At 46.5% G+C, this 20,212-nt stretch overlaps 1 protein-coding gene across 1 annotated transcript in view; it reads right to left on the reverse strand.

The window, feature by feature from the left end:
• Positions 1-20,212, reverse strand: part of LOC145355081 (cytoplasmic phosphatidylinositol transfer protein 1-like) — a 209,155-nt gene that overhangs the window by 137,988 nt on the left and 50,955 nt on the right. The gene's annotated exons all lie outside the window — the stretch shown is intronic.

The following is a 20,212-nucleotide window of genomic DNA, read 5'->3' on the forward strand; positions in this document are numbered from 1 at the left end:
CGAAAGAAGGAGCAGCTCTTCACTCAATTTGTTACAATTGAAAGTAACTACATTACAAAAATAATTCAATTAGAAATGTATTAAGTCAACTACACACGTTCGCACTCTGTGAAGGATCAAGCATCGCCTGCAATGGTCTGAACTGACTGGATTAACTCCACTCAGACTGATCCATCAGTTCAGTACTGGCACCTTGTTGGCATTACATGGAGTTGGGGGTGGCATGGTTAGCACTGCCACACAGCAGGGTTCGATTCCCTGCTTGGGTCACTGTCTGTGTGGAGTCAGCAAGTTCTTCCCCCGTGGGCATCCTCTGGGTGATCTGGTTTCCTCCCACAGTCTGGTTAGATGCATTGGCCGTGCTAAATTCTCCCTCAGTGTACCCAAACAGGTGCCAAACTGTGGCGACTAAGGGATTTTCGCAGTAATTTCACTGTAGTGTTAATTCAAGCCTACTCGTGACATAATAAACAGACTTTAAACTTTAAGAAGTACTTCCTGAGGGCAGCACAATGACACAGTGGTTAACACTGCTGCCTCGCAGCGCCACAGACCCAGGTTCAATTCTGGCCTCAGCTGACTGTATAGAGTTTGCACCTTCTTCAGGTGTTACATCCGATCTCACGCTGATCCTATGTTTGATGCAAGCCAGAAGACCGAGAAGCGATTTTATTCAGAAATGTAAACATCAACTAAGTTCTCGGCAATGACTGCCTGCATAAAACAGTGAGGTTGGAAGGTACAGCCTTGCCTGGCTCTGCTACAGTCCGGAGGTGCTGCTCACAGACTTGGTCCACACCAATCTCCCGGCGTTAAAACAGAATCTGTCCACTTCTTAAATTTCTCTATTCTCTCTCTTTCCTCAACTCTGAAAAAAATGGACAATAAAACATTCCATCTCGCAGACTCATCAAACTGGTAAAACCTGCACTGTGGTCTCACTAATGAGCAAAAAGAAAATTCCAGCACAGGAACAGGCCCTTCGGCCCTCCAAACCTGCATCGACAATGCTGCCCGACTGAACTAAAACCCTCTACCCTTCTGGGGACCGTTTCCCTCTATTCCCATCCTATTCATGTATTTGTCCGGACGCCCCTTAGCATGGCTAATCCACCAAATCTGCACATGTTTGGAGTGTGGGAGGAAACAGGAGCACCGGAAGAAACCCATGCAGACATGGGGAGAACGGACTAACTCCACACAGACAGACAGACAGTCACCCGAGGCCGGAATCGAAGCTGGATCCTTGTGAGGCAGCAGTGCTAGCCGCTGCGCCACCATGCTACGGGGTAATATAATTCCTCAGGCCAGTAAAAATCACATACTCTCAGGAGCTTTTGACCAGTTCAGCTAACAAAGTTTTAAATGGCCATCCCAATTTAATATTAACATAAACTAAATGAGACGGCACAGGGGTGGCACAGCGGTTAAGCACTCCTGCCTCATGGCGCCAGGGTTTAATTCCCAACTTGGGTCACTGTCAGTGCGGAGGCTGCACATTCTCCCCATGTCTGCGTGGGTTTCCTCCGGGTGCTCCGGTTTCCATCCCACAATCCAAAAACGAGCGGGTTAGGTTGATTGGCCATGCTAAATTACTCCTTAGTGCTAGGGGGATTAGCAAGGTGGGGTTACGAGGATGGGTGGGTTGTTGGTGCAGGCTCAATGGGCCGAATGACCTCTTTCTTCACAGTGGGGATTCTATGAATCAACAGGCCTTTCAAGCATAGCTGCCAACTCTTGTTGGCCGCATTCCGGGAGATTTCACTATTTGACCTTCAAACTGTCCAATTTCCACATCTCCAACATCGCTAAAGACAATCCTGACACGCAACAGGTTTCAGATTTAGCATAGCCTATCAACGCCAATCAAATCTAGTCTCCCCAACCCAATGGGAGATGGCTGGGTCACTACCTCTCCTCCGTTCCTGAAGGCCTCAGTACAGGCCTCAATTGTAGGCCTTTCCTTTCTCAGCCAGACAGTAGGCGTTCTGGATACATCCTCTATTTTCATAAATTCACTGAGAACTTGTGTCAGGAAGACTGGGATTCCTCAGTACACAAAATAACTGAGTCAGAGTCCTGAAATCCATGGTTCAAAGCAATACTGGTTATTATCTTCCATCACATAGCACCCAGACGGATCTGTAACTGTAATAAAGAGGGACAAACTCCAGAGAGTGATGAAAAGCCAAGAAGTACCTTACATATACCAAAATTAAGTTTCAAGGACATTCGCATTCCCTAAAAAGAAAGCCTGAAAATATTGTCCCTCAAGACATCGGGGGTGATTCTCCCTCTTACTGTGCTGATCTTTTAGCACAGTGGGGTGGGATATTTCAGTGGGGTGGGATATTTCAGTGGGGTGGGATATTTCAGTGGGGCGGGATTAGCACGATTCACGCTGGACGTCCGACCCCTCCCAGTGCCAGATTTCTGATGCCGCCAGCTCTGCGCAGGAAATAGGCTGCTTAATTTAAGTTAATTTGAACTTCCATGTCATTTGAACGCTATTAGCCATGGCTAAATTAGCTAACCTGCACGTCTTGAGACACTAAGGGACAAATTAGCCCAGTCAATACACCCAATCTATGCATTTTGGGACACTGAGGGGCAACTTAGCACCACCGTGCCACCCTGCTGTTATAAGTCAGGCTGGAACCTACAACCTTTGGACTGAGAGGCCTGAACTTGTGAGCACCAGTTAGGCCGTTTCCCAATCTAAATGCTCTGCGGGCAGCACGGTGGCACAGTGGTTAGCACTGCTGCCTCACAGCGCTAGGGATGCGGGTTCGATTCCTGGCTTGGGTCACTGTCTGTGCAGAGTCTGCACATTCTCCTCATGTCTGCGTGGGTTTCCTCCGGGTGCTCTGGTTTCTTCCCACAATCCAAAAGACGTGCTGGTTAGATGTATTGGCCGTGCTAAATTCACCCTCAGTGTGCCCGAAAAGGCACCAGAATGTGGCGAGTTGGGGATTTTCACAGTAACTTAATTGCAGTGTTAATGTAAGCCTACTTGTGACACTAATAAATAAACTGTAAAATGCAAGTTCTTGTGCGGATAATTGATGCTGTAACATAAGGTGGTTTTGTAGAAGTTAAGCAAACTGTTGCATGACTTGTGTGCTATGTGTAAATGGAAACTTACTTTTTATAGTCCTGTCCATTTATCAGTAATGCTATATGTTGACCGCAGCGCCTCTGGGTCCGCTAGTATTCCCTCCCTAACAGCATTGCGGTCAACCCACAGCACGTGGTCTGCAGCGATTCAAGGAGATATCTCACCACCACCTTCTCACGGGCAAATAGCAATGGACAATAAATGCTGGCCACCCATGTCCCATGAATGAATAACAAAAAGGGAGACATTGGAAAAAGGATCCAGAGGCAAGAGGTGGAAAAACAGTCCATGCACTGAGGGAGGAGATTCTAGAACGTGCTGTCTGAGGGGGAGGTGGAAAGAGAATTGGCCAACGATCGAAGGAGAAAAGAAGCCACAGAGCTAAGGAGTAAAGGTTGGGGAGGAATGTAAGCAGGGGAAATAAGAGTGCGAGAACCTGTGCTGCTCTTGAAGAGTGCCAGCACAGACACCAAGGGCGGAACGGCCTCCTACTGTTAGTACGACCATTCTATGAATCCAAGTATGGCCGGAATATCACACCGGCAGGATTTTCCCATCCTGCTGCAGTGAACGGAGATTTGGCTGGGTGCCAAATTCTCTGACCTCACTGCAGCGGGAGCATGCTATGAACAGCCTGTAAGATCTCGCCTGATTTTCCAGTGGAGAAGAACACAAATCAATGTCGCTCACATACTTTAGCTAAGATCATTGTCAAAGGAAAGGTGCATGAACTGCATTAATTTTGGCAAAGGACGATCTACCCAGACCACAATTACTTCCGCTGCGGTCGATGTATAGCATTACTGAAAACTGGACAGGGCTATAAAAAGTAAGTTTCCATTTACACACAGCACACTAGTCATAAGTTACTTTTCTCACACCAGTTTGCTTAACTTCTACAAAACCACCTTATGACACTGCACCAATTATCCGCACAAGAACTTGCATTTTACAGTTTACTTATTTGTTAGTGTCACAAAGTAGGCTTACATTAACACTGCAATTAAGTTACTGTGAAAATCCCCCAATTGCCACACCCCAGCGCCTGTTCGGGTACACTGAGGGAGAATTTAACATGGCCAATGCACCCAACCAGCACATCTTTTCGATTGTGGGAGGAAACTGGAGCACCCAGAGGAAACCCGTGCGGACAAGGGGTGCAGACTCCACACAGACAGCGACCCAAGCCAGGAATCGAACCTGGGTCCCTAGCGCTGTGAGGCAGCAGTGATAACCACTGTGCTGCCCACAGAGCATTTGGAATGGGCAAACGGCCTAACTGGTGCTCACAAGTTCAGGCCTCTCAGTCTGAAGGTTGTTGGTTCCAGTCTGACTTATAAGCAGCAAGGTGGCAGATGCAAAATTACTCGTCAGTATCCCAAAATGCATAATTAGGTGCACTGACTGGGCTGAATTGCCCCTTAGTGTCTCAAGATGTGCAGGTTAGCTAATTTAGCCATGGCAAATAGAAACATAGAAACTAGACGCAGGAGTGGGCCATTTTGGCCCTTCAAGCCTGCTCCACTCATCATGATCGTGGTGGACCAACGAATTCAATATCCTGATTCTCCTCCTTCCCCCATATCCTTTGATCCCTTTAGCCCCAAGAGCTAAATCTAATTTCTTCTTGAAATCAGACGTTTTGGCCTCAGCTACTATGATGACTTCAGCCAGGCTAATGAGGTTGGCTTGCTACAGTATGAACTGCCTGATGAGTCTTGATATTTGGTTGGTGTCAACAGAGATACCTGATGATACTTGATGGTTAAATCAGAGAGCTTCAAGCTCCCTATTTTAAAGCAGGTCTGTCAGACTCCCTGCCTGCATTCAGCAGGAAGCAACTGGAGAGCTGGCTGCGTACAGATGTATGGTGTAAATAAAGTAACTTGGTGATGGTACTTTCTCCTCCGTGGAGTTATTACGACTACTTTCTGTGGTAGTGAATTCCACACGTTCAGGATTACGGGATAGGGTGGGGGAGAGTCAGTGTAGACCAGGTGGGCTAGCTGGCCTCTTTCTGTGCTGTACATTTAAGTGACATGAGCCCAAATTCCGTGATGACTCATTAGTGCGGAACTGAGGGAGAGCTGCCCTGCCTGAGGTGCATTAAAACCGAGATGCTGCCTCTCAAATTGGAAGCGATGCCATGGTGTTATCTTGAAGATGATCGGGGGAGTTATCACTTTATTTATCCATTAAATTATCATTAAACTGATCCTCGTTCATTACAGTGCTCTATGTGGGAGTTTGATGTGTGATAATTAGATGCCGTGTTTCTCATTTAACAAGGGTGAGGATGAACGTACTGAGGAGGCTATAAAACCCTTCGAGACATCAGGAGGTCAGGAAAGATGCTGGATTATTGCTTATCCTTTTCTATTCGTTAGCTCTATGTGACTTTAATCTACACACAGCCAAAGTTATTTGTTAATTATCAGACATTCATAATGCTTTTGGAAACTGTTATTGAGCTGTTTACATAAGTACAACTCCCAAAGCTCTAACACTCGTTAGTCATCCTAGAATCTCTACAATGCAGAAGGAGGCCATTTGGCCCGTCAACTTTGCACTGACTCTCCAATAGAGCATGGCACTCATCCCCGTTGTCTCACATATTTATCCCACTAATCCCCCTAACCCCCACATCTTGGGATCGTAGAATCCCTACAATGCCGAAGGAGGCCATTCGGCCCACTGAGTGCACCGATCACAATCCCACCACAATCCCTATTCCCATGCATTTACCCTAGCTCATCCCCCTGACACTCAGGAGCAATGTAATACAGCCAATCCACCCAACCTGCACTTCTTTGGCCTTTTGGAGAAAACTGAAGCACCTGAAGGAAACCCACGCAGACATGGGGACAATGTCCAAATTCCACATAGACAGTGACCCAAGCCAGAAATTGAACCTGGGTCCCTGGCACTGTGAGGCAGCAGTGCTAACCACTGTGCCGTTTGTGCTAAGGGGTAATTTGGCATGGTTAATCCCCCTACCCTACACATCTTGGGGCACTAAGGGCTAATTTAGTATGGCTAATCCCATTAACATACACACCTTTGGCCTGTGGGAGAAAACCACAGCACCCGGAGGAAACCCATGCAGACATGGGGAGAATGTGCAAACCCCACACTGTCACCCGAGGCTGGAATTGAACCCGGGTCCCTGGCGCTGTGAGGCAGCAGTGCTAACCACTGGGCCACCCTTTGCTTAGTCTTGGAATCTGTAAGTTTGCGAAGACCTGAGCTTTGGATTTCCTCACCATCTGAAGTCAGTTCCACCTGAGCGGTGTCTCGCACCTTAGATTTTGCAAACAAAAACATAAACCTCTTGTCCGTAATTGTGCCCCATGTTGAAAGTGTTTCCTTTGATAAGCTGCAGATTGAGATTCTGGGTGCCTCGGTCGGTTACCTAAGCTGCCACGATGCTCACTCCCGGCTCGGAGCTTTGGTCTGCAGCGCAGCGCGGATCCTTGACAACTCGAATTCGGAAAAGGAGGGGGAAAAGTTTCCAAAGATCCAAGACAAAACAAAGAGGCCGAATCTCACAGGAATAATGCTGAGGTGATAAATTATTTAATCGCAGCTGGGGCACCAGTCTCCCAGTTCAAACTTAGAGAAAAACAGGAAGGTTAAAAACTCAGAGTGACTGATAAATAACAATATAGAGTCCTGGAGGATTACAGCATGGAAACAGGCTCTTCAGCCCAACTTGTCCCTGTCACCTTTTTTTTAAAAAACCCCTAAGCTAGTCCCAATTGCCCGCATTTAGCCCATATCCCTCTATACACATCTTACCCATGTAATTATCTAAATGCTTTTTAAAAGACAAAATTGTACCCGTCTCTACTACTATCTCTGGCAGCTTGTCCCAGACACTCACCACCCTCTTAGTGCAACAACTGCCCCTCTGGACCCTTTTGTATCTCTTCTCTCTCACCTTAAACCAATGCCCTCTAGTTTTAGACTCCCCTACCTTTGGGAAAAGATATTGACTATCTAGCTGATCTATGGCCCTCATTATTTTATGGACCTCTGTAAGATCGCCCCTCAGCCTCCTGTGCTCTGGAGACAAACATCCCAGTCTATCCGGCTTCTCCTTACAACTCAAACTATCAAGTCCCAGTAGCATCCTGATAAGTCTTTTCAGCTCTCTTTCTAGGTTAATAATATCCTTTGTATAATAGCGTGACCAGAAAACATCTTTTATCAGCATTGTAAATTCTATTTAATATCATTATGCTTCCTTACTCTGGGACATGGGGTCGACTGAATCCACCATCAAAGATGGATTTATGAGCAGTAAATGTGGACAAAGCTACAGAACCCACTTTGACTCATTTCCCTATCCTTCCTCTAGTGGTGATCTGCCTAAACATAGGAACTAGAAGCAAGGGTAGGCCATTTGACCCTTTGAACCTGCTCTGCCATTCATTTAGATCATAGCTGATCATCAAATTCAATATCCTGATTCCCCCCCCATCACTTGATCCTTGGGCAGAATGGTGCACAGTGGTTAGCACTGCTGCCTCACAGCACCAGAGACCCTGGTTCGATTCCCGGCTTCGGGTCACTGTCTGTGCGGAGTCTGTACATCCTCCCCCTGTCTACGTGGGTTTCCTCTGGGTGCTCCGGTTTCCTCCCACAGTCCAAAAGGCGTGCTGGTTAGGTGAATTAGACATGCTAAATTCTCCTTTAGTGCACCCAAACAGGCGCGTGAGTGTGGCAGCTAGGGGATTTTCATAGTAACTTCATTGCAGTCTTAATTTAAGTCTATTTGTGACACTAATAAATAAACTTTATCACTTTAGTCCCTGGAGCATGTTTAATTTCTTCTTGAACTCTCATGTTTTGGGTTCAACTACATTCTGTGGTAGTGATTCCCACACATTCACCACCCTCTGGGTGAAGAAATTGCTCTTCACTTCATTTCTTTCCTCAAATTACAACCCCTAGTTCTGGACTTCCCCACAATTGGAAACATTCTTTCTGAATCCTGTTAGAATATTGTATGAGGTCCCCTCTCGGTCTTCGAAACTCCAGTGAATAGAATCCCTGTTTCTACACATCTCATGGCCCTGTCTTTCCCTCTTCCATTACACATGCCTGAACACGCCCCAATTCCAACAGGGTACCAGTCGAGGTTGGGAATAACAAACTCTTTGGTAAAGAGGCTGGGAGTGCTGTAGCCAATGGATCTGAATTAAGATCAGCCAACTTTTGAGCTTTTTTTCCCCATGGAATATGGGGCTTCGCTGAGCCAGCATTTACTACCCAGCCCTAATTGGAGTGGCTCGCTCAGTCATTGCAGAGGGTGGTTAACAGTCAACCAGTGGGTTAGGAGTCACATGTAGGCCAGACCGGGTAAAGATGAGGAGATTTCCTTCCCTAAAGGGCATAAGTGACCCAGATGAGTTTTTATGACAATCAATGCTAGTTCATAACTAATTATGCTCACACCATTACTGGGCGCTACTTTTCAATTCCAAATACATCCATTGAAATTTAACCCCCACCAACTGTCTTTGGATTACTTGGTTTACTTGGCAGCAAGAGCCGCTAGCTTTCGGAGCGCTGCTCCTTCATCAGGTAAGTGGGAGTTCTGTGCTGGTGTTGTGAGACTTCTTACTGTGTTTACCCCAGTCCAACGCTGACATCTCCACATTTGGATTACTTACCCAATGACATCATCACTACTCCATCATTTCTATAAACACCGTGCCGAAACTTTGGGCTTTAATACCTTTTTTGTTCATTTGTGGGATATGGATGTTGCTGGCGGGCCAAAATTTATTGCCCATTCCTAGTTGCCCGAGGGCAGTTGAGAGTCAACCACGTTGCTGTGGCTCTGGAGTCGCTTGTAGGCCAGACCAGGTAAGGATGGCCGATTTCCTATCCTAAAGGATATTGATGAACCAGATGGATTTATCCTGACAATCGACAATAGTTTCATGGTCATCTGTAGATTCCTAACTCCAGACATTTTTTACTGAATTCAAGTTCTACCATCTGCCATGGTGGGATTCGAACCCAGTTCCCCAGAACATCAGCTGAGTTTCCGGGTTCATAGTCTAGTGATTACACCGCTAGGCCATCACCTCCCTACGATAGTTGGATAGTTCAGTTCCAAGTCTAGGCAAGGCAATATGCAGATGAACAGATTTGTTCTCCCAGCAGATCTACCAGGAAAGGCTGACTTTGGGATGACTGCAAATGGCAATAAGTCCTCCATACTTGTAGAACCATAAAAATCCTACCGTGCAGAAAGAGGCCATTTGGTCCATCGAGTCTGCACTGACCACAATCCCACCCAGGTCCTACCCCCGTATCCCTACATATTTACCTGCTAATCCCTCGAACCTACGCATCTCAGGACTCTAAGGGGCAATTTTAGCACGGCCAATCAATCTAACCCGCACATCTTTGGACTGTGGGAGGAAACTGGAGCACCCGGAGGAAATTTACGCAGACACGGGGAGAACATGCAGACTCCACACAGAGTTACCCAAGCCGGGAATTGAACGCAGGTCTCTGGTGCTGTGAGGCAGCAGTGTCAAGCACTGTGTCACCACGCCGTCCCAGATCACCCATTCATTTACAACTCTCCCTGACTTTCATTCCCAGTGGCGGGCGAGGACGTGAGGGAAAGTCTTTCAGCAGCGTTACATGACGAACAATCGCCTCTTGAAGGGGATTGTACAGTGAGTGATTTTACCTTGAAAGAAACTCTCAATTCTTTTCAACCATAGAACACAAAAGGACAGGAATCCACATTCCCGGAGTTTTAATTGCACTCATCCAGCATTGTATGCATGCAGTGAAAGCAGTCAGTGTTGATAATAGCCAATTGTACTATTAATGTCACCGGGAGCAAGTTTTAATATCTGATCAGCTCTGAGGAAGCATTAATTATCTGTGCCCAGAGCAGGATGTTGAGGCAGACGCACTCAGCACAGTTGTACACACTGTGGAATGGCAATGAGACGTTAAATTCAAATCTGACCACACACTGGTACAAATGCTCTCCTTGGGTGAATCACAGCTCACACAGGATAATAGGCTTGCTTGTAATTTAAGAACATAAGTTCGTCAAACGCAGGCCTTCCTGCTCCGTGTTCGGGACTCCGGTCTGATCAGAGGTAGGGAATCACCAATCTAACGCTGACCCCTCCCCAGGTCACAGCCTGTCCACAGCAAAGGCCACAAACTGCTCAACAGGATCGTTATCGGCCCAGAGCACACGAACCCCAACAGCAGTAGAGATCACTGCAGGAATGATGGGGTTAGATGTCTGCCTTAGACATAGAAACTAGACGCAGGAGTAGCCTGCTCCGCCATTCATTTTCATCGTGGTTGGTCATCAAGTTCAATATCCTGATCCCCCCCCTTCCCCCTCGATCCCTTTAGCCCCAAGCTGTATATCTAATTTCTTCTTAAATTCACACAACATTTTGGCCTCAACTGCTCTCTGTGGTAAAGAATTCCACACATTCACCGCCAAATTTGAAGAAATTTCTCCTCAAAAACACTTACCCCTTATCTTCAAACTATGACTTCTAGTTCTGAACTCCCCCATTATCAGGAACATTCTTTCTGAATCTATCCTCTCTAACTCTGTGAGCATTTTATATGTTTCCAGGGGATCTCCCCCCCCTCACTCTTCTAAACTCCAATGAATATAATCCTAACCCACTTAGTCTCTCCTCACATGACAGACCTGCCGTCTCGGGAATCGGCCTGGGAAACCTCCAACGCACTCGCGATGAACAACAAAAGCAAGATAACAGCGGGGATTCTCCAGCTCCCTCAGCTGCGCGTTTCCCACCAGTGGGAAGTGGCCCGTTGTTTGCTAGTGGTGGATTTGTCTGGTCCCACCACTGTCAGTGGGAATTCTCAATAATGTTACCCCATGCCAGCAGGAAACCCGTGGGCGGGAGTGTGCTGACAGCGGGACTGGAGAATCCTGTCCGCGTGCCCAGCCGGAGAATTCCAGCCAACTAGTATGAAGAATATTTTATGATTGATCTTTCAAAAGTGAAGAGCAAAAGGCTTCCCCTTATCAGAAAACAGACTTTAAAAGTCAAAGAACATTTCGGTGGGCGGGTGGAGGTCAAAAGTCTTCGCCATCTCCAGACCCATTCCCTACAATATTCCAGAGTGTTTTACAGTTTTTAAAAATCAGTTCTTCTGCTTTACTAAATCATACATCACTCTGTACGGATATTTTGGCCTTGGAGGGAGTGCAGAGGAGGTTTACTAGGCTGATACCGGAGTTGAGGGGGTTGAGCTATGAGGAGAGGCTGAATAAACTAGGCTTGTACTCGTTAGAGTTTAGAAGAATGAGGGGAGATCTCATTGAGACGTATAAGATGATGAATGGGATGGATAGGATAGAGGTGGAGAGACTTTTCCCGCTCAGAAAGGACAGTAGGACTAGGGGGCACAGCCTCAAGATAAAGGGGGGTGCGGTTTAGAACGAAGTTGAGGAGGAACTTCTTCACTCAAAGGGTGGTGAATCTCTGGAATTCTCTGCCCGTTGAGGTGGTGGAGGCTGCCTCGCTAAATATTTTTAAGACGCGGGTTGATGGTTTTTGATAAGAGAGGGGATTAAGGGTTATGGGGAGAGGGCGGGAATGTGGAACTGAGCCACGACAGATCAGCCATGATCTTATTGAATGGCGGGGCAGGCTCGAAGGGCTAGATGGCCTACTCCTGCTCCTATTTCTTATGTTCTTATGTTCTTACATAAATTCATTGATTAATGTCCAATTCATAAGAAAGACAGCAGATCACCCACTCTGAAGAACAAACGCCAGGAACACACTCAAGCGCAATCTATTTGTTCCTGAACTAGTATATCCATGAGGGTGGCACGATGGCACAGTGGTTAGCACTGCTGCCTCTCAGTGCCAGGGACCCGGGTTCAATTCTGACCTCGGGTCACTGTCTGTGCAGAGTCTGCACGTTCTCCCTGTGGATGTCAGAGGTAGGTTCTTTACTCAGAGGGTAGTAATGGCGTGGAATGCCCTGCCTGCAGCAGTGGTGGACCCGTCAACTTTAAGGGCGTTCAAATGGTCAGTGGATAGGCATATGGATAACATGGGAATAGTTTAGGTTAGAGGGTCATTAGATTGGTTCCACTGGTCGGCACAACATTGAGGGCCGAAGGGCCTGTACTGCGCTGTAATGTTCTATGTTCTGTGTCTGCGCGCGGGTTTCCCCCGGGTGCTCAGGATTCCTCCCACACTCCATAAATGTGAGGGTTAGGTGGACTGGCCATGCTAATTCGCCTCTTAGTGGCACGGGGACTAACAAGGTAAATATGTGGGGTTGCGTGAATAGGGCCTGGGCAGACTTATGGTTGGTGCAGACTCGATGGGCCAAACGGCCTCCTTCTGCACTGTAGGATTCTATGATTCTATAACTTGGATCAGGTATCTGGAAGACTAGAGTTCACGCCCCACCATAGCAATGTGGGGATCTAAATTCTGTTGGAGAATAAAAGGCATACAATTTTAATGCGGGGAGTTCCTGTGGCGCAGTGGGTAGTTTGGGAGTTTGCACATTCTCCCCGTGTCTGTCAGGGTTTCCTCCGGGTGCTCCTGTTTCCTCCCACAGTCCAAAGATGCATGGGTTAGGTTGATTGGCCATGCTAAATTGCCCCTACCGGCAGGGGGATTAGTAGTGTGGGGTTACGGGTGTGGGACCTGAGTGGGACTATGATTGGTGCAGACTCGATGGGCCGAATGGCCTCCTTCTGCACTGTAGGGATTCTAATGATCCTGCCTCTGAACCCGAAGTTCTGGCTTCAAGTCCCACCCCAGGACTTGATGATCTGAGAAAGATGTGTTCATAAGGTGGCCAAAGAGATTGAGTATCATGATCCAAGGGCAGGTGGTAAGAGCTGGAGAGATTCCCAGTGGGCCATGTGATGGGAAAGCAAGCCATCGCTATTCATAGCTCCAGAATACAACATACGTGTAAAAGTGCATGCTGCCAGCTGGCCGGATGTCCAGCCTGGATCAGATAGGCTGCCAACAACATGGATGTTTGTTCGATCCCCATTCTGGCGAGGATCGATTTGGATCTACCCTCCTGTAGGCTGTAGGCCATGGTGCTATGAGCTCAACCTGTTTTTGGACAGAGAACTGAAGAACCATTGATGTGATCATAAAACTATTAGAGGCAGTGGTCTTGTGGTATTATCGCTCGACTTTTAATCCAGAAACTCAGCTAACGTTCTGTTCTGGGGACCCGGGTTCGAATCCAGCCATGGCAGGTGGACAATTTGAATTCAGTTAAAAAAATATCTGGAATTAAGAATCTGATGATCGTGAAACATTGTCGGAAAAACCCATTTGGTTCACTAATGTTCTTTAGGGAAGGAAATCTGCTGTCCTTACCCGGTCTGGCCTACATGTGACTCCAGAGCCACAGCAATGTGGTTGACTCCCAACTGCCCTTGGGCAACCAGAAATGGGCAATAACTGCTGGCCAGCCAGTGACAACCCATGTCCCATGAATGAATAAAAAAAATACTCATTAAAGTCCATCTGGTTTGAGTGGACAGGAAATCTTTACTAACCTCTGACTCTGGTCCCACATTACTGTGACTGGCCCTTCAGTGCCCTCTGAGGTTGCCTGGCAAGTCACTCAGCCATTGCAAGCTAGAGATAAATGCTGGACCGCCTGCCAGTGGTGCACTCATGCATTAAAAACATTAAAACAAGCCCCCGAATTACCCAGTAAATATAAAGTCACCATAGTCCCAGATGACCACAGGCTGTTCCCCCCTCTTTGAGGGAGGAAGAGATGGGGGTGGTGATTTTAACCTGAGGATCACCACACCTCAAGCAAGGGGCAAGGTTGAGAAGGCATGAATAATCTCGGCCAGCACCGGGACTGAACCCGCGTGCTGTTGACATCCACTCTGCATCACAAGCAAGCCTTGGGCAGTGGTTAATACCGCTGCCTCACAGCATCAGGGACCTGGCTTGAGTAACCGTTTGTCTGGAGCTTGCACATTCTCCCAGTGTCTGCGTGGGTTTCCTCTAGGTGCTCCAGTTTCCTCCTACAGTCCGAAAGACCTGCTGGTTGGGTGCATTGGCCATGCTAAATTCTCCCACAGTGCACTGCACGGGTACCGGAGTGTGGCGACTAGGGGATTTTCACAGTAACTTCATTGCAGTGTTAACATAAGCCTACTTGTGACACTAATGAATACATTTTAAACAGCCAACTGACTTCCCCTCAGTATTACACTTGAGTCCTCATAGAAGAAGCCCCAATAACACAGGGCAAAGTGCCCCCTCTAATGATACACTCACTGTACCATAGCCTAACGATGTACTGCCACAGACAAATCTCACTCACGCAACTCAATGCGCGCGCTGCCAATCCAGAATCAAACGCAGCAACAATCTGAGGGCACCTGCTAAAAGTTCAAATAAAATTAGATCTGCTAAATTATCAGCCAATCTCCCACTGGCAGTCAAACACTCTCAGGCCGCCATTTTGAGGTGTCGGCATGACCGAGATCAATTTAAAAAAAGGCAGAAAGCCTGACAGAAAAATCAGATTCAACATTTCACTGCCCTCAGGGCGAGAGAGTAACAAAAATCAAATTTTGCCATTAAATATTTGAGTCAGCGCTTGGCGCATTCTCCTGAGCAAAAATGAACAGCAACCTGTCTACTGAACAAGCGACGCTGGGCAAAGTGAATGCTGACAGCCAATTATTCTGCATGGGTTTGATAAAAATGATGGTATTGTTCTGCTGCTCCGCTGGCTGTTAATTATTTAAACTAACGGAACGTGAGCACTGGTTGTCTTCGTTGCCGTTCGCTTTGTAGTGCGGTGAAATTAAGCTTAGGCGCAAAAATGTTGCGCTTGTATCGGTCAGGGTGAAAGGTCAGTGACCACCAAGCTCTGGGCAGTAGGAACACCAACCCTCCAGGGCTATCACGGAGTCTCTAACGCTCAAGCGAGTAATCCCCGGGACAATTCTGGTGATAAAAATCCATCGGGGCCATTGAAACATTGACGGGAATTCTCCAATCTCGTACATCTCACTTTTTAAAGTTTATTCGTGGGACATGGGCATCGCTGGCTGGCCAGCATTTATTGCCCATCTCTAGTTGCCCAAAGGTAGTTGGGAGTCAACCATATTGCTATGGTTTTGGAGTCACATGTAGGCCAGGCCAGATAAAGACAGCAGATTTCCTTCCCTAAGGGCATTAGTGAACCAGATGGGTTTTTCCAAAATGGTTTCATGGTCATGAGTAGATTCTAAATTCCAGATTTATTTTACTGAATTCAAATATTATTACTTGCCATGGCGGGATTCGAACCCGGGTCCCCAGAACATTAGCTGAGTTTCCTGGATTAATAGTCTAGTGATAATGCCGCCAGACCATTGCCTCCGCTATCAAGAGAAGTCAGCCAAATCTCTGTTCACCTGCTAACTCCAGCCATGGTTGGAAAATTTCAGCCCTTGTTGTTTTATTTAAAATTCTTCAAACATTTTTGGTTAAAGCCAAAGGGAGAGATGGGAAAAAGACGGATTAGCTGACTGTCAAAAGTCAACCAATCGGGCGACAAAGAGCCCATTTGCTTTCCAATTGGCCTGGGAAGGCGGGACACAAAGGACAGTGATGTGCCCATCCATCTTTGATGGACACTTTGGGGGCAGGGCAGATTGAAGTGGGAGGTCATGTGATGGAGCTCCAGGGACATGTCCGGCCAGAGTTGGCAACCCAATGACGGAATGTTCCTGGGGTCTCTAGAATGCACTCATCACTTCATCACAACCATGTCTGTGTAACAGTGATAGCACTGAAGTGATAAAAGAGGAAAGGCAGCTTGTTGGTCAGTTAGTCCAATTAAGGGGCGTTAGGAGAACAGGACCAAACAAAGATAGAAGAGTGTTTTGGAGATGAACTTAAGGAATGGGCAGGCTGTGACATACCTGTGTAAACAAAGGCTCCTGTGCGTGCAATCTTATGCATCACTTTCCAAAGTTTACCATCAACAACTATCAAAACTGAAACAAAAGATCCTGCACTAATATAGTGCCTTTCATCACCATCAGGACATTCCAAAGCACTTCACCACCCAATCAGGTTCTTTTAAATGAATAAGAAAAACATAGAATCCCTACAGTGTAGGAGGAGGCCGTTCCGCCCATCAAGTCTGCACTAATTGTCTAATAGAGTATCTCACCCAGGCTCTATCTCTGTAATATTTCCCTCGCAAATCAGTCCCGAAGCTACACATCTTGAGCACCAAGGAGCAATTTACCATGGCCAATTCACCCAACCTTTCAGACTGTGGGAGGAAACTGGAACACCAGGAGGAAGCCCACGCAGACACGGGGAGAACATGCAAACTCCATGCAGATAGTGGAACCTGGGTCTCTGGCTAACCATTGTGCCACCGTGCTGCCCCAAAACAAAGATAGGTAGATTTTTAATTAGTAGAGGGAGGAAGGATTATGAGAAACAGTTGGAAAGGTGCAGATGAGGCCAAGATGAGGTTAGCCATGATCATACTGAATGGCGGAGCAAGCTCGAGGGGCTGAATGGCCTACTCCTGCTCCCAGTTCCGAACTTGTTAGATTTCTCTCTCTATAGGTGCTGTCTGACTTGAATATTTCCAGCATTTTCTGTTTCCATTTAGGCTGTTCTCAACAAACTCACTTCATTGGCAGAGATAAATCCAATAGCTATAAACTCAATAGGACAGATGGTATAACTCAGATATAATGCTTTGTCTGAAGATAAATTGCAGCTCACATGGAAACACTGGGTTACCGATACAGCATATTACTGGAGATTAGAGGGTGCAAGAGTACAAGCGTTGTATGAAGACACTCATCTCTCTCAGGTTTTTTAATTGAAATAATGGCCTTGATTTTCAGAAAACAACTTCACAGGAAGATTTCAGCTCAATCTTTTGAAAGGAAACCACCTTAAAGTGGCTTTTAAAGGTTACGTGCCTTATTTAATTGGCTTGTTCTTAGTACCGACATTAATCACACTAAGTTAATCGTACAAGTTGCACCTAGGCCAATTCCATCATCAGAGAATCACGTTATTCCTGTACATTATGAAAATAAGGAGAATCTTTAATATTGTGAACGCAAAGTGCTTTGAGACAGCAGGTTTGGGCAATTTGGGCATGGTGGTTTGATTTGATTTATTGTCACATGTATTGATATACGTGAAAATCATTGTTTCTTGTATGCTACACAGACAAAGCATACCGTACATCGGGAAGGAAAGGAGAGAGTGCAGAACATGGTGTTACAGTCATAGCTAGGGTGTAGAGAATGATCAATTTAATGCGAGGTAGGTCCATTCAAAAGTCTGACGGCAGCAGGGAAGAAGCTGCTCTTGAGTCAGTTGGTAAGTGACCTCAGACTTTTGTATCTTTTTCCCGATGGGTGAAGTTTGAAGAGAGCGTGTGTCCAGTGTGCGTGGGATCCTTGATTATGCTGGCTGCTTTTTCGAGGCAGTGGGAAGTGCAGACAATGTCAATGGCTGGTTTGAGTGAACGACTGGGCTTTATTCGTGACTCTGTGGTTTCTTGTGGTTTTGGGCAGAGCAGGAGCCATACCAAGCTGTGATACAACCAGCAAGAATGCTTTCTATGGAGCATCTGTAAAAGTTGATGAGAGCTGTAGTGGACATAGCAAATTTCCTTAGTCTTCTGAGAAAGTAGAGACATGGGTGGTTAGTGGTTAGCGCTGCTGCCTCACACAGCGCCAGGGGCCCAGGTTCAATTCTGGCCTCGGGTGACTGTTTGTATGGAGTTTGCATGTTCTCCCCTCTGTTTGCGTGGGTTTCCTCCCACAGTCGAAAGATGTGTGGGTTAGGTGGATTGGCCATGCTAAATTGCTCCTTAGTGTCAGGGGGACTACTGAGGTAAATAAGCAGGGCTGCGGGGATAGGTGGGATTGCTGTCGGCGCAGACTTGATGGGCCAAATGGCCTCTTCTGCATTGCAGGGATTCTATAATTCTATGATTTTCCCGCTCAGTTTGAGTGTATCAGGGGCAGACATCGTCACCAAGTGATGGACTATTCCCCACTTGCCTAGATGGGTGCAGCTCCAACAACACTCAAGAAGCTTGACAACATCCAGGGCAATGCTGCTCATTTGACTCATTCACAAACATTTACTCCCTTCACCAATGATATACAGTGGCTGCAGTGTGCACTGTCTACAAGATGCACGATGTGGAGATGCTGGCGTTGGACTGGGGTAAACACAGTAAGAAGTCTCAACACCAGGTTAAAGTCCAACAGGTTTATTTGGTAGCAAACAAAAGCTAGTGGCGTTTGCTACCAAGTAAACCTGTTGGACTTTAGCCTGGTGTTGTGAGACTTCTTACAAGATGCACTGCAGGAGCTCATCAAGTCTACTTGGACAGTACTTTCTGAACCCACAATTAACATGACCCAGAAGGACAAGGGCAGCAGATATGTGGGAATACCACCCACTGCAGATTCCCCTCCAAACCACACACCATCCTGACTTGGCAATATATCACCGAGCCTTCCTTGATATTGGAGCAAAATCCTTGGACTTGCTTCTAACAGCACTGTGGGTGTATATATACCACGTGGGCTGCAGCGGTTCAAGAAGGCAGCTCACCATCACCTTCTCAAGGGCAATTGGAAATGGGCAATAAATGCTGGTCCAGCCAGCGACGCCCAGGTCCCATGAATGAACAAACAAAACATTGGAAGGTGCAGTGTAGCTCAGACTAAATAAGATGGGGTGTGAAATGAGGCTGTGCTTACAGAGACAGCAGCCATAATCACGTGTTGATATTTCAAAGCACTTCCAGCTCCTGGTTCAAGTGGGCAAATCATCCTAATAAAGTGTCAGGAAAAAAGCCAGTGCTTTATTCGAGAGAGGAAAGAATGATAACATACCATCGCAGCAAGCCAGAACCATGAGGGGTACATGGCAGACACTTGGAGATCACCAGTGTCATTAATCGCATAGGATTAAAAAGTCTCCGTTTTTTTCATTCATTCGTGGGACGTGGGCATCGCTGGCTGGCCATCATTTATTGTAAGAAGTCTCACAACATCAGGTTAAAGTCCAACAGGTTTATTTGGCAGCAAACACCACTAGCTATCGGGGCTCTGCCCGTTTGTCAGGTGGGGAGTTCTGATCACAAACAGGGCGTATAAAGGCACACACTGTTTACAGAATACTGATTAGAACGCGAGTCTATGCGTTACTGATAGCATTAAGCAACGCTACCTCCACTCACATTGTCTGCACCTTTAAGACTCGATTAGCTGTAAAGACGTGCATTCTAATTAGTATTCTGTAAACTGAGTGTGTGTCTTTATACGCCCTGTTTGTGATCAGAACTCCCCGCTCACCTGACGAAGGGGCAGAGCCCCGAAAGCTCGTGGTGTTTGCTACCAAATAAACCTGTTGGACTTTAACCTGGTGTGAGACTGCTTACTGAGATGGAGGATCAGTCATGACCAATATTGAATGGCCTACTCCTGCTTTCTGTGTTTCTAGTTGAGATTGGGCAACAAACGCTGGCTTGGACAGTGACACCCGCATCCCATGAAAGAATAAAGAAAAGGAGAAGACGAGTACAGTTTTTGTTTTAAGAGAAGGGTGTGTTGTAATGATTACAAAAAGGCCCTGACCTTGCTGAAGAGATATATTTATTTCGTTATCTTCTCAGTTTCGAGACACTAACTACATTATAATGGCAGTTTCCCACCATGCCAGAAATTGTTAAAATTTCCAAGTAATTAGGTCCTTTTGGTTTTCTTCCTTATTGGAATGCCTCCTCCAAATGCCATATGTTAATAAAATAAATGACTTAATTATAACTTATTAATCACCACTTCAGACTAATTGAAATGCAGACTGGGATAAAATGTGAACGTTTTTAACTCTGCACAAAACACAAGTCATCAGACACGATGCTTTAATCACACTAATGCTGGGATGCTCAAAAGACAATTACATTTAAACTCGCCTAGAAAGTAAACCTAAACAAAATAGGAAGTCGTCAGGTCTATCAGTTTGGGCCCATATGGTTCACTGTGGC

The sequence above is a fragment of the Carcharhinus amblyrhynchos genome, chromosome 18 (genome assembly GCF_965287045.1).
Source record: "Carcharhinus amblyrhynchos chromosome 18, sCarAmb.v2.hapA, whole genome shotgun sequence".
In the NCBI taxonomy this organism is placed as follows: Eukaryota; Metazoa; Chordata; class Chondrichthyes; order Carcharhiniformes; family Carcharhinidae; genus Carcharhinus; species Carcharhinus amblyrhynchos.